This window comes from Pagrus pagrus, assembly GCF_965226575.1.
Source record: "Pagrus pagrus genome assembly, chromosome: 12".
Lineage (NCBI taxonomy): Eukaryota > Metazoa > Chordata > Actinopteri > Spariformes > Sparidae > Pagrus > Pagrus pagrus.
Window position 1 is genome coordinate 30120188 of NC_140196.1, and position 10922 is coordinate 30131109.

Here is a 10922-nt window from a genome sequence, read left to right on the forward strand (position 1 = left end):
CGAAACAGCTGATCCATGGCCACTTCAGATCACAAACAGCTGCAACGATGTTGGCTCCGTTGTTGGTGGTGATGCAGACCACTTTCTCCTCTCCTACTCACCATGCTTGCAACCCATCCTGGAGTGCTTCAGCGAGCACCGCTGCGGTATGACTCTCCGGTGCAAAAGCTGTCTCAAGACATTTTGATTTTAATGTCTAGTCTTTTGAAACATAGTGGACGGTTATAGACATATCAAATCAAATCAAATCAAATTTTATTTGTATAGCCCAAATTCACAAATCACAGTTTGCCTCAGAGGGCTTTACAATCTGTACAGAGACGACACCCTCTGTCCTTCGACCCTCGATTCGAGTGAGGAAAAACTTGCCCCCCAAAAAAAAGCCCTTTTAACAGGGAAAAAAAAAATGCGGAAGAAACCTCAGGAAGAGCCACAGAGGAGGGATCCCTCTCCCAGGACGGACAGACGTGCAATAGATGTCGCATGTACAGAGCAGATCAACGAGATCACAATGTATACATATAGGGAGACATGTTAAGGCTCGACCACATGTCGGTAGTAAGAGCAATGAAGTTGGCCTCTTCTAATTCGCTGGTGATTTCCCCTCTCAGCTGATCATATAGTTTTGGTATAGCGGTCTCCGAGAAATATTTCCTGCCAGGCGGCTCATATTGCGCATCCAGTGTAGCCAGCATTTTTTTGAAACTTTCTCTCTCAACTGTCTGAAACGGGACTGACTCCTTCGCCAGATATCTTGCATCTTGCATCTTTCGCTGCCTTGCTTGTATTTCGTTGATTTTGCAAAAGCTGCAGATATTGTGGGCTGCCCAGATGTATTTGATCCAGCCGCAGCACCTGATCTCGCAGCGCTGGTTGGGGGCAGTTTTGCGGCCTCGGAGGGGTGATGTACTCGAATATGCCCAAATAAATTTGTTGTCTGCTTGTCCTTCACAGGCACACATTTTTTGCATATTGTGCAAATAGGTTGGGTCAGGTCTTTAGGCTCACCGTTCGCATCCAGGAAAAACCTGAAATATGCCCAAATAGCTGATTTTGCGTTCCTTTTTGGCACCAAGTTGCTGTCGGCCATGTTAGCGTCAGGCGAGGTTTTTTTTGTTTTTTTTTAGCTGACGTAACTGTGCACGCCCTCTCAGGCGATTGGATCGCCTATCGGCGATCGACAGTGGCCACAATCGAATGATCTGAAGACAGGGCCGATTTCACATCCCTAGTCCCTAGTGTTTTATTACAACCTCCGTAAAAGTAGAACTTTTCTTCACGGCGGATGGGTACCTGGTAACAAGAACATGATACATACAAACTTTATTTATTTATTTATACTTTATTTAAACCGCGCTTTTCATACAAACATGCATCCTAAAGTGCTTTACATAACAAAATTAAAACAACACAGACAAAACATTACAACAATGTTAAAAAGCAATTAATAAAATTAAATTCAATAGATAAAATAAAGCAAAATGAACACCAGGGACAAAAATAATGGGGGAAAAACTATTAAACTATTATTAAAGTACGGCTATACTGCAAATTAAAAACCAGATTAAAAAGATGGGTTTTAGAGAGTTGTATGGCTGCTCAGAATTATAGGGGTAACCCTCATACTCATTTCTAAATTCACACGTTTTTAAGGAATCTGTTAAATCTGTAAAATAATAACTAAATGAAAAAGGTTACGAGTGTAATACTTTTTATCTCTCAATGTCCAGTTGACAGTTCAGTTCAGTTGACACATGATAGCTCAAAAGTAATAATTCACATTGATCGTGACTAACAACCTGTGAATGGGGACTTGAGTCACACTTGACCTGAAAGCCTTGACTATCATGTGTTTGACTTGGACTGAATGTGGTCAAATTTGCCACCAGACAACTGATTTTAAATTCTATTCACACTTTTAAAGAAGTTTTCTGAATTTGCTTGATTAAATTCATTAAAGGTTAAAGGTTAGCCAGATAATAAAACAAAACTGAGTTTAGGTTCCTTTATGCTACATTAGAGAGACAATTCAGATCGAGTCTCAGCCTGAGAAAGGAGTTGATATGTAGTCTGGTGGTACGGCAATGAATACTTATGCTTTGCCAGACGGCAGAAGGATGAACAGGCTGTGGCTGGGTTGGTAGTTTTAGTATCCTTTGGGCAGAGCCTTCCTGTCCTGGGCCATGCACCAACCATGCCAGTTTATGATGCTTCCAGTCAGGATGTTTTTTATTGACTTGGTGTTAGATTTGACATAATGACATAAGCAGATACTCGATATACTCGAAACACACAAGTCAATAGTTATCTCAGTTTGGGTTAAGGGGGTTATAGGGCTAATACCTGAGTGTTTTCTTCACTGTGTCTTTGGGAGCATTTCCAATGTTCATCACATGACCTTCAATCCTACAACCTGGATAAAGGGTTTGAACTATTCACTTCCCTATACATCAAATGCTAGTCTAAGACAAAGTGACTGGCTTTTCTTTACCTCTGGTAGGGCATATGCCCCACCTGGCATCTATTTTTTGGTCTTTATTCAATGTAATTTATTAACTAGTTCTGGTCGACAGTTGGCCTCATTCTCAATGTCATTTATCAACTAGCGTACTAACAATGGTCAGTAGAAGTTCATATTGTGGCCAGGCTGAATGTCTTTTCTCAGTGGGATTTACCAACTGATTCTGGCCGTCACTGGATGTCAAGATTGTGGCCTGTAGGAATGTCTACTTTTAACAAGTTCTGTCTGTCGTTAGTCATCTAGAATTTGGACTGGCCGGACATCTTTTCCCAACACATTTATTAACAAATTCCGGCCGTCACCTGGACATCCAAATTTGGGCCTGGCCCAATGGATGTGATATCAACCTGTTTTGTACGTCTACAGATGTTGCTTGCTCAGTGGGTCCACATCCATCCAGATCTTCAGCATCCTCTTCATCACCAACCACCAGTGTCTACACTCTACACATACTATGTGTGTATATGTGTGTGTTAGTTTTTAATTGCTCTCAAATATCATCTTGGCCAGTTTCTCTGAATGCAAGACTGCCAACTCCCAGCTGTAGAGTAGGACTTGTATTTAGCTTAGCCGTTATTTGAAGAGGGGATAACAGAGTGCATACAGCCACCTACCAGAGTATGATGAATGAGATATTGTCCCAGACTACTTTACATCATTAGGAAAATAAAGGAACAAAACATTTTTTAATGTCACTCTATCCCTTCAGCCCAGTTTACACAGTGTGTCAGTGATGCAGTGGTAAAATGAAAGTTGGGTAAACTATGAACTCCAGCTGATGATCACAACATTAATCACCATCACAGATGAAACATGCATTTTAATTTACCCTACTTGTCAATAGATTAATGGATAATGTGTTTTCGGTCGCACTTTATTTTATGGTACGTTAATAAGACGTAACAGTACGTTAATAAGACATAACAGGCCGTACTTTGTATCAAATTAGACAAAACAACACCTAATAAGACGTAACAAGCCGCACTTTGTATCATATTAGACAAAAACAATACGTTAATAAGATGTAACAAGCCGCACTTTGTATCATATCAGTCAAAAACAATACCTAATAAGACGTAACAAGCCGCACTTTGTGTCATATCAGTCAAAAACAATACCTAATAAGACGTAACAAGCCGCACTTTGTGTCATATCAGTCAAAAACAATACCTAATAAGACGCAACAAGCCGCACTTTGTGTCATATCAGTCAAAAACAATAGCTAATAAGACGTTACAAGCCGCACTTTGTGTCATATCAGTCAAAAACAATACCTAATAAGACGTAACAAGCCGCACTTTGTGTCATATTAGTCAAAAACAATACCTAATAAGACGTAACAAGCCGCACTTTGTATCAAATTAGACAAAAACAATACCTAATAAGACGTAAGAAGCCGTAGGCCTACTTGTTGGCCTTTATAATAGGCTATTTGGACAAAACACACAGTTCAGAGAAAAATACATTTATTTGGTTTATTTCATTAAAATTAGTGATTAAGGCAGCTGTTGTGTCTACAGACTCTTTATGGATGTTAATACTGCGCACTGTCAGTGTCGCTACGCTCCCCCACCAGTAGATGTCTCCGTACTGTGTAGAGTAGAAAAGACTGCAGAATGATGTACAGAGAAGAAGAGTAACAGGTAGACGGGTAACGTTAGAGCCGAGCGAGTGCAGGAGAAACCAGGTAGCTACGCAATCAGCTAGCAGTTGCTAAAAGTAAATAAGTTCGTCCTCCTGTGCTTTATCAACAAAACAGCGGATACTCCGGAACTCAGGCATGCAAGCAGTAGGCCTACAGGTTGTTTTCGTCTGTCACCACCACGAATGCCGCCTGAGTCGCCGTTGTAGCATCGGCCAGCACAAGTTAGCTGTTCAGTGAACGTCACTGAGCAGCTCAGTTATTTGACTGACATCTGTTCCTTAATTTAGGAGATAATTTTTTTTTTCTGAGAGCTTCGACAGCTCAGCAAACCTCCAGAGAAGGACTTCCAGAGAGCGACCATCAGCTCCTCACGAGCAGCGTGTGTTTGAGCTGGAGCTCGGCTACAAACAGCTGTGGAGGCCCCTGTGTGAAGAGAGGGCCACTGTGACGCGTTGTGAGCCGCACAGCGCCCTTTAGCCCTGTGCGGACAGAGCTCTGGAGCACTGGAGGCCGTCCACAAGGGTCAGAAAAGTGACCCTCTACGAAAGTCTAATAAATGTTTAACATTGAGAAGGAACCCTTCATGTTACACTGCTGTTTTGTTGTAATGTGTCAGAAATTATCCTTTATTAGGTCTAATAAGACTATAACAGTGAGACGGCGCACTTCAGTTTGTAGTGCTCTTTTGCTGTAACATGCCAGAAATTATCCTTTATTAGGTCAAATAAGACTATAACAGTGAGACGGAGCACTTCAGATTGCAGTGCTCTTTTGTTGTAATGTGCCACACATTATCCTTTATTAGGTCTAATAAGACTATAACAGTGAGACGGAGCACTTCAGTTTGCAGTGCTCTTTTGCTGTAACGTGCCAGAAATTATCCTTTATTAGGTCTAATAAGACTATAACAGTGAGACGGAGCACTTCAGATTGCAGTGCTCTTTTGTTGTAATGTGCCACACATTATCCTTTATTAGGTCTAATAAGACTATAACAGTGAGACGGAGCACTTCAGTTTGCAGTGCTCTTTTGCTGTAACGTGCCAGAAATTATCCTTTATTAGGTCTAATAAGACTAATAAGTGACTAACAGTGAGAAATAAATATGCAATGTCCAGGCAGCTTCAATAGCTGGTCTAATATTACTGGGGTTGGATAGTGACATGGCTTTAAATGGTCTGATGTCTTAACTATGGGAGTAGAGCATTGAGGAAGCCACCTACAAACTCCACAAGACTCCAGGGAACATCCAGGTTACCAGGGACGTGTGTAGTAGCGACCAATGTGTTAACCAATGTGGTTTGACTTTAGTTAAGGTACCGTTTTCCTCTAAAGATCTATAAATGACTCTGTAAGAAAGTGAAACTATGTTAACTAAAGCTCAAATAAATGTATTTTCCTCTGAACTGTGTGTGTTTTGTCTGAATAGCCTATTATAAAGGCCAACAAGTAAGCCTACGGCTTCTTACGTCTTATTAGGTATTGTTTTTGTCTAATTTGATACAAAGTGCGGCTTGTTACGTCTTATTAGCTGTTGTTTTTGACTAATATGATACAAAGTGCGGCTTGTTACGTCTTATTAACGTATTGTTTTTGTCTAATTTGATACAAAGTACGGCCTGTTACGTCTTATTAACGTACTGTTACGTCTTATTAACGTACCGTAAAATAAAGTGCGACCGTGTTTTCTTCTCAAAGTTTTTTTTTTTAATGAATGAAAATCTTCCTGAAATCATTTTATTGAACCCAAACCTGCCAAGTAGCTCTGAGGATTGAAAATCTTGAAAAATTAGAAAAATTTAAAATGTTGCTATTGTGATACAACTCAGAAGCCAGTGGCTCTCAATATGTCACTGTATATCTGTCTTTGTAAAAATAAACTATTCATAGTTCAGTCCTTTTTCACCTAAAGATTTGAGGAAACAAAGTCATAGCTTCAGTTATGAGAATACATAAGTCAACCTAAACTATGCCTTGGATCAGGGCCGTGCAGAGACCTTTGGAGGGGCAGGTGCTCAAAGTCAGAAGGGGGCACATGGAGCACGAATTTGAAACACCATACAGAAGCATACCTTGCAATATAACCGGTTGAATGGTAGCAACCCATATTCATAAAGAATGCAACATGGAATCACAACATACCATATCATTGTCTACACCTCATATATTTGTTAGAGGCCAGTGCAAAGCAAAACTAGTCTCTGTTTTACCTGATGGGGTACATTGAACAGCTTCTGTTGAGGGGGTTGGTGAGGAGGCTGCTGCTGCTGATATTGCTGGAGGTGGGCTGTATTGATCTGAGAGTGTAGACACTAAAAAGAGCATGGGAGAGATAGTAGCTGATTAAACAAGTGTTATGCGATCATGACAAGATGCAAAGATAACTAACATTGAAAATGGCTCACTGTGACTGACCTGCCATACTGCTGATAGTTTGAAGGAGACTACTTGCTGAGAGAGGCTGCAGCCAAGGCTGACTGCTTGAACTAAACAGAACAAGTTGCTCATTCGTACAAGTGTACCTGTCTGCAGCCTGCAGAAAGGGACGGAACTAAAGGTCGATTTGTGATTGCCTGGAATTCAATTGTGGGCGTGGCTAAATGACGCTTGTGATTATTCACGCCAGCCGTCAATCAAATTAAAAAGAAGAAGAAGAAGGAGGTTTCCCGCCCGCCGTAAAAGAGAAAGAAGAAGAAGAAATAGAAGAGATTTGCTGCTGTTGAAGTGTACTAAGACGATATGTGAAACGTTTTATAAATTCGGATGCCCGGGACAGGATGTAAAAAGTGGACATGTCCGGGGGGCAAAAGAGGACGTTGGTCATAGATATATATATAAAGGCTAGATGTCTCGTCCGCGTTGCTGGCCAACGGAGTTGAACGTCCGCACAGGTCGGCCATCTTGGTACAGGTAGCTCGCTCACCCATAACATTGTGTTGGTAATGAAACATGTACTTTTTAAATAACCATAACTTGCTAAATTTTCAACCGATTTTCAAAAGGTTTGGTTTGTTATAAACGTCAAAGATGTAGTTATGACACTGCATACTCATGAATAATTATGTTATGTTCTTAAAAAATAGAATAATGTTCTAAAACAGGTAGACTACAATATTTCCCTTTACAAATAGGCTATACATCAAGAAATGCTGCATGTTGAAATCCCCACCCTGTACAGAGATGTATTTATGACACTGCATACTTATGAATAATTGAGGCCTTGAGACGAATAACCATACAAGTCCATATTTCCAAAATATTTTAACACAAGAAGAGGTTGAAAGCGGATGAGTTTTGAAGAGGATTTGAGGATTTTCACTTTTGCTTCCATATTACTATTATTTTTGAAAAAGCGTAATATTTGAAAAACTTGAAAAGCTAAAAAGCTGAACAGTACAAGGTTGAAAGAGCTTAAAAAGCTGAACATTTTGATAGTTGAACAGTTTCTATAGCTGAACGTATGCTGAAGCAGTAGTAAAATGAAATTTGAAAAATTCCCCATAAGGATGAATGAGAAAACACCTCCCAAACATCTGCAGGTCTAGACAAAAGTGTAATGGTTATGGCCAAAGTACGGCTTGTTACGTCTTATTAGCTATTGTTTTTGTCTAATTTGATACAAAGTACGGCTTGTTACGTCTTATTAGCATATTGTTTTTGTCTAATTTGATACAAAGTACGGCTTGTTACGTCTTATTAGCATATTGTTTTTGTCTAATTTGATACAAAGTACGGCCTGTTACGTCTTATTAACGTACTGTAAAATAAAGTGCGACCGAACTACCTTAACAACAGGAACACACAAATGCAGCAGGATAGCAGGACTGAGAATTTTTTCTAAAGTTTTTGCAGCTGCTCTCCACTCTAGCAATGATGGCACGCACTCTAGCTCACACGATACACACCCATTATAAAACCAGAAGATGAGCTAAAAATCCTTAAAACTAAAACTGTGATGATTTCTTCGAAGAGAAAAGATGCGATTTCAACATGTTCACGTATCCAGAATTATAATCACGTTAATGACGTTTGTAAGAAACTGTTTGTAAATCCGTCAAGGTTTCAGCGAGATAAGAGTATTAGCGTTTGTGCAGATCACTGACTTTACCTCAGGTTCCACAGATCCAGCCAGAAAGCTAACCTGTACCAAGATGGCCGACCTGTGAGGACGTTCTAGACTACGCCGTAAGACATCTAGCCTTTATATATATATCTATGACGCTGGTCACCTAGATGTTAGCACATTAGCATCCGCCAGCTTGTTTACATTTAGGGACTGACCGTGATATAGCCTGCACGTCCGTAATTTAACTAAGATAAAATATATGAACAAAACATAATGTGACACTTATGTTTCACAGTACACTTCAACAGCAGCAAATCTCTTCTATTTCTTCTTCTTCTTTCTCTTTAACGTGGTCAGTCCCTAAATGTAAACAAGCTGGTTGATGCTAATGTGCTACCATCTAGGTGACCAACATCCTCTTTTGCCCCCCGGACGTGTCCACTTTTTACATCCTGTCCAGGGCGTCCGGGCGGGTTTTATAAATTCATGAAAATGTCCGGGAAGGGTTTCATTGTTTTTCATGGGACCATTTAACATACTTGACTGGCACTTTGCACAGAATAAAACTCCGGTATTTTGTTGAGTCTCGGATATAAGCCTACCGGTATGGAACGGCGAATAATATACACGAAGAAGAACAACTTCTGGCTGGGAGTTCCGGTATGGATGAGCTATGGCGGCGCTCTTGTCCCTGCATACGGGTCATAATGGGTCCCTCTCGCTCCAGAGGGGAGGGCTGGCCGGCCATAACCTCCTCCTTCTTCTTCTTTTGAGTTTGATTGATGGCTGGCGTGACCAATCACAAGCGACATTTAGCCATGCCCACATTCGAATTTCAGCCAATCACTGGCGACGTTTAGACACGCCCACAGTTGAATTCCAGCCAATCACAAATCGACCTTTAGTTCCGTCCCTTTCTGCAGGCTGCAGACGGGTATGCTTCCATTCGTAAACTGAAAGGGGAACATTAAAGGAGGGGTGAAGATACAACCTATATCCACAAAGCCATAATTCAAGCTGTGCATTAATTTAGGACATATGAAGTAGATGATGTACCAAATGCAACCAATTGTATGAAAGTCAAACATGACTTCAACATGAAATGTTTCATCCTGTATTTATTAACGGACATGTATTCATATTGTATAACTAACTGTAACTGTAACTGAAAGTGGAACATTAATAATGGGAGAAAGAGAATAGAGGAGGTGTGTGTGTGTGTGTGTGTCTGTGTCTGTCTGTGTCTGTGCAATAGTCCAAAATTATGTGAATATGCATATTGCATAGTTCTAGTGAAATAACATAGTCTATGCCTCATTGCCTCTAGAAACATAGGACAAAACAGCTTGACAGTAAAATAACACATGATATCTCTCTAATGCACTTTGCCCATGACAAGAGAAACATACAGAAACCAAAAAAAAAGCCTGACATACATTTCCCCCACAGCACGCTGTGTGTGGTTAAGTAGCAGCTATAATTTGTGAGAGGTGTGTGTGCAGAGTTGGATGACACAGAGGATGCTCATTGCTCACTTCACTTTGTCAGTCATCTTGCATGAATACACCGTGCACAAACGAATACCGCTGCAAAACCTTCTCACCGGACCAGTTGTTTACTCCCTTGGGTCTTCTTCGGTTTCGCGAGACTAGCAGTGGCTGTCTCCAGCAGCTTAGCGATAAGCAGCAGGGCATGTCTGGGCACGTCAGGGCAGTGACAGCAGAGTGAGGGCACGTTGTGGATCATGTGACCGACCAAGGTAGATCTAAATTATTACTATTTTGTTTTATTTATTATTATTTTGGGCCACACAGACGGACTTTCACACACACACACACAAAAACACAAACACACACACACACACACACACACTTACAAAAAAAAATAAAAAATCACTTTGACAAAAGGGCACTTTGGGCATCAAGGGGCAAAGGGGCAGGTGCTCCAGCCCCCTCCGCCCCCCTCTGCACATGCCTGCCTTGGATGTCTGTAGTTCCATTTTAAGTCCAACATGGTTGCATATGTCCAAGTCTGTGATATCTTATCAGTGAATATTAATGATTTTACCCCATCCCACTATATGATCATCATGTTTTCGTCTAATGAATGAGTTGACAGAAGACTCATGCAGTCACAGTTCACGTCAACCTGTAGGTCCACTACCTTTTATGAGAACACCAGTGCACAGAGGGCATTCATAATAGAGAGAGACAGAGAGCTGCCACTGAGAGTCAGTTAGCCTGCATGAAGTAAACCTAGCTTGCATCACTACTATCATGATGTTAGCAGTCACCATCTTTTGTCTCATCCTACTTTCTGGGAGGCCATCGGCCCATGAGCCCTGAACTCTACAGCCTATTCCAGACGTCAGCACAGGGCTCTTTTTCCAGTGATGCCTACTTTGCTGGTTTCTGCTGTGGCATCTTATACTGTGTCCACTCTGGTTGTCTAATGTCATGCAAACAGCCCAGAGCACTGGTGGATGTGAGCTTCCTTCCATCCAGGATATATACAACGGATGGAGTGTGAGCATGGCCCGTAGGGTTATCAAATACTGAAAGAATAGGCCTGTAATAAACACTGCATATCCACTTTGGTTGGCTGTCTCCCAATACATAGGAATACGAGTATATTAGACCACAACTTGAAATAGGAAGAAGCATCCATGTTTTTTTTTCTTTGAAGTTGCAT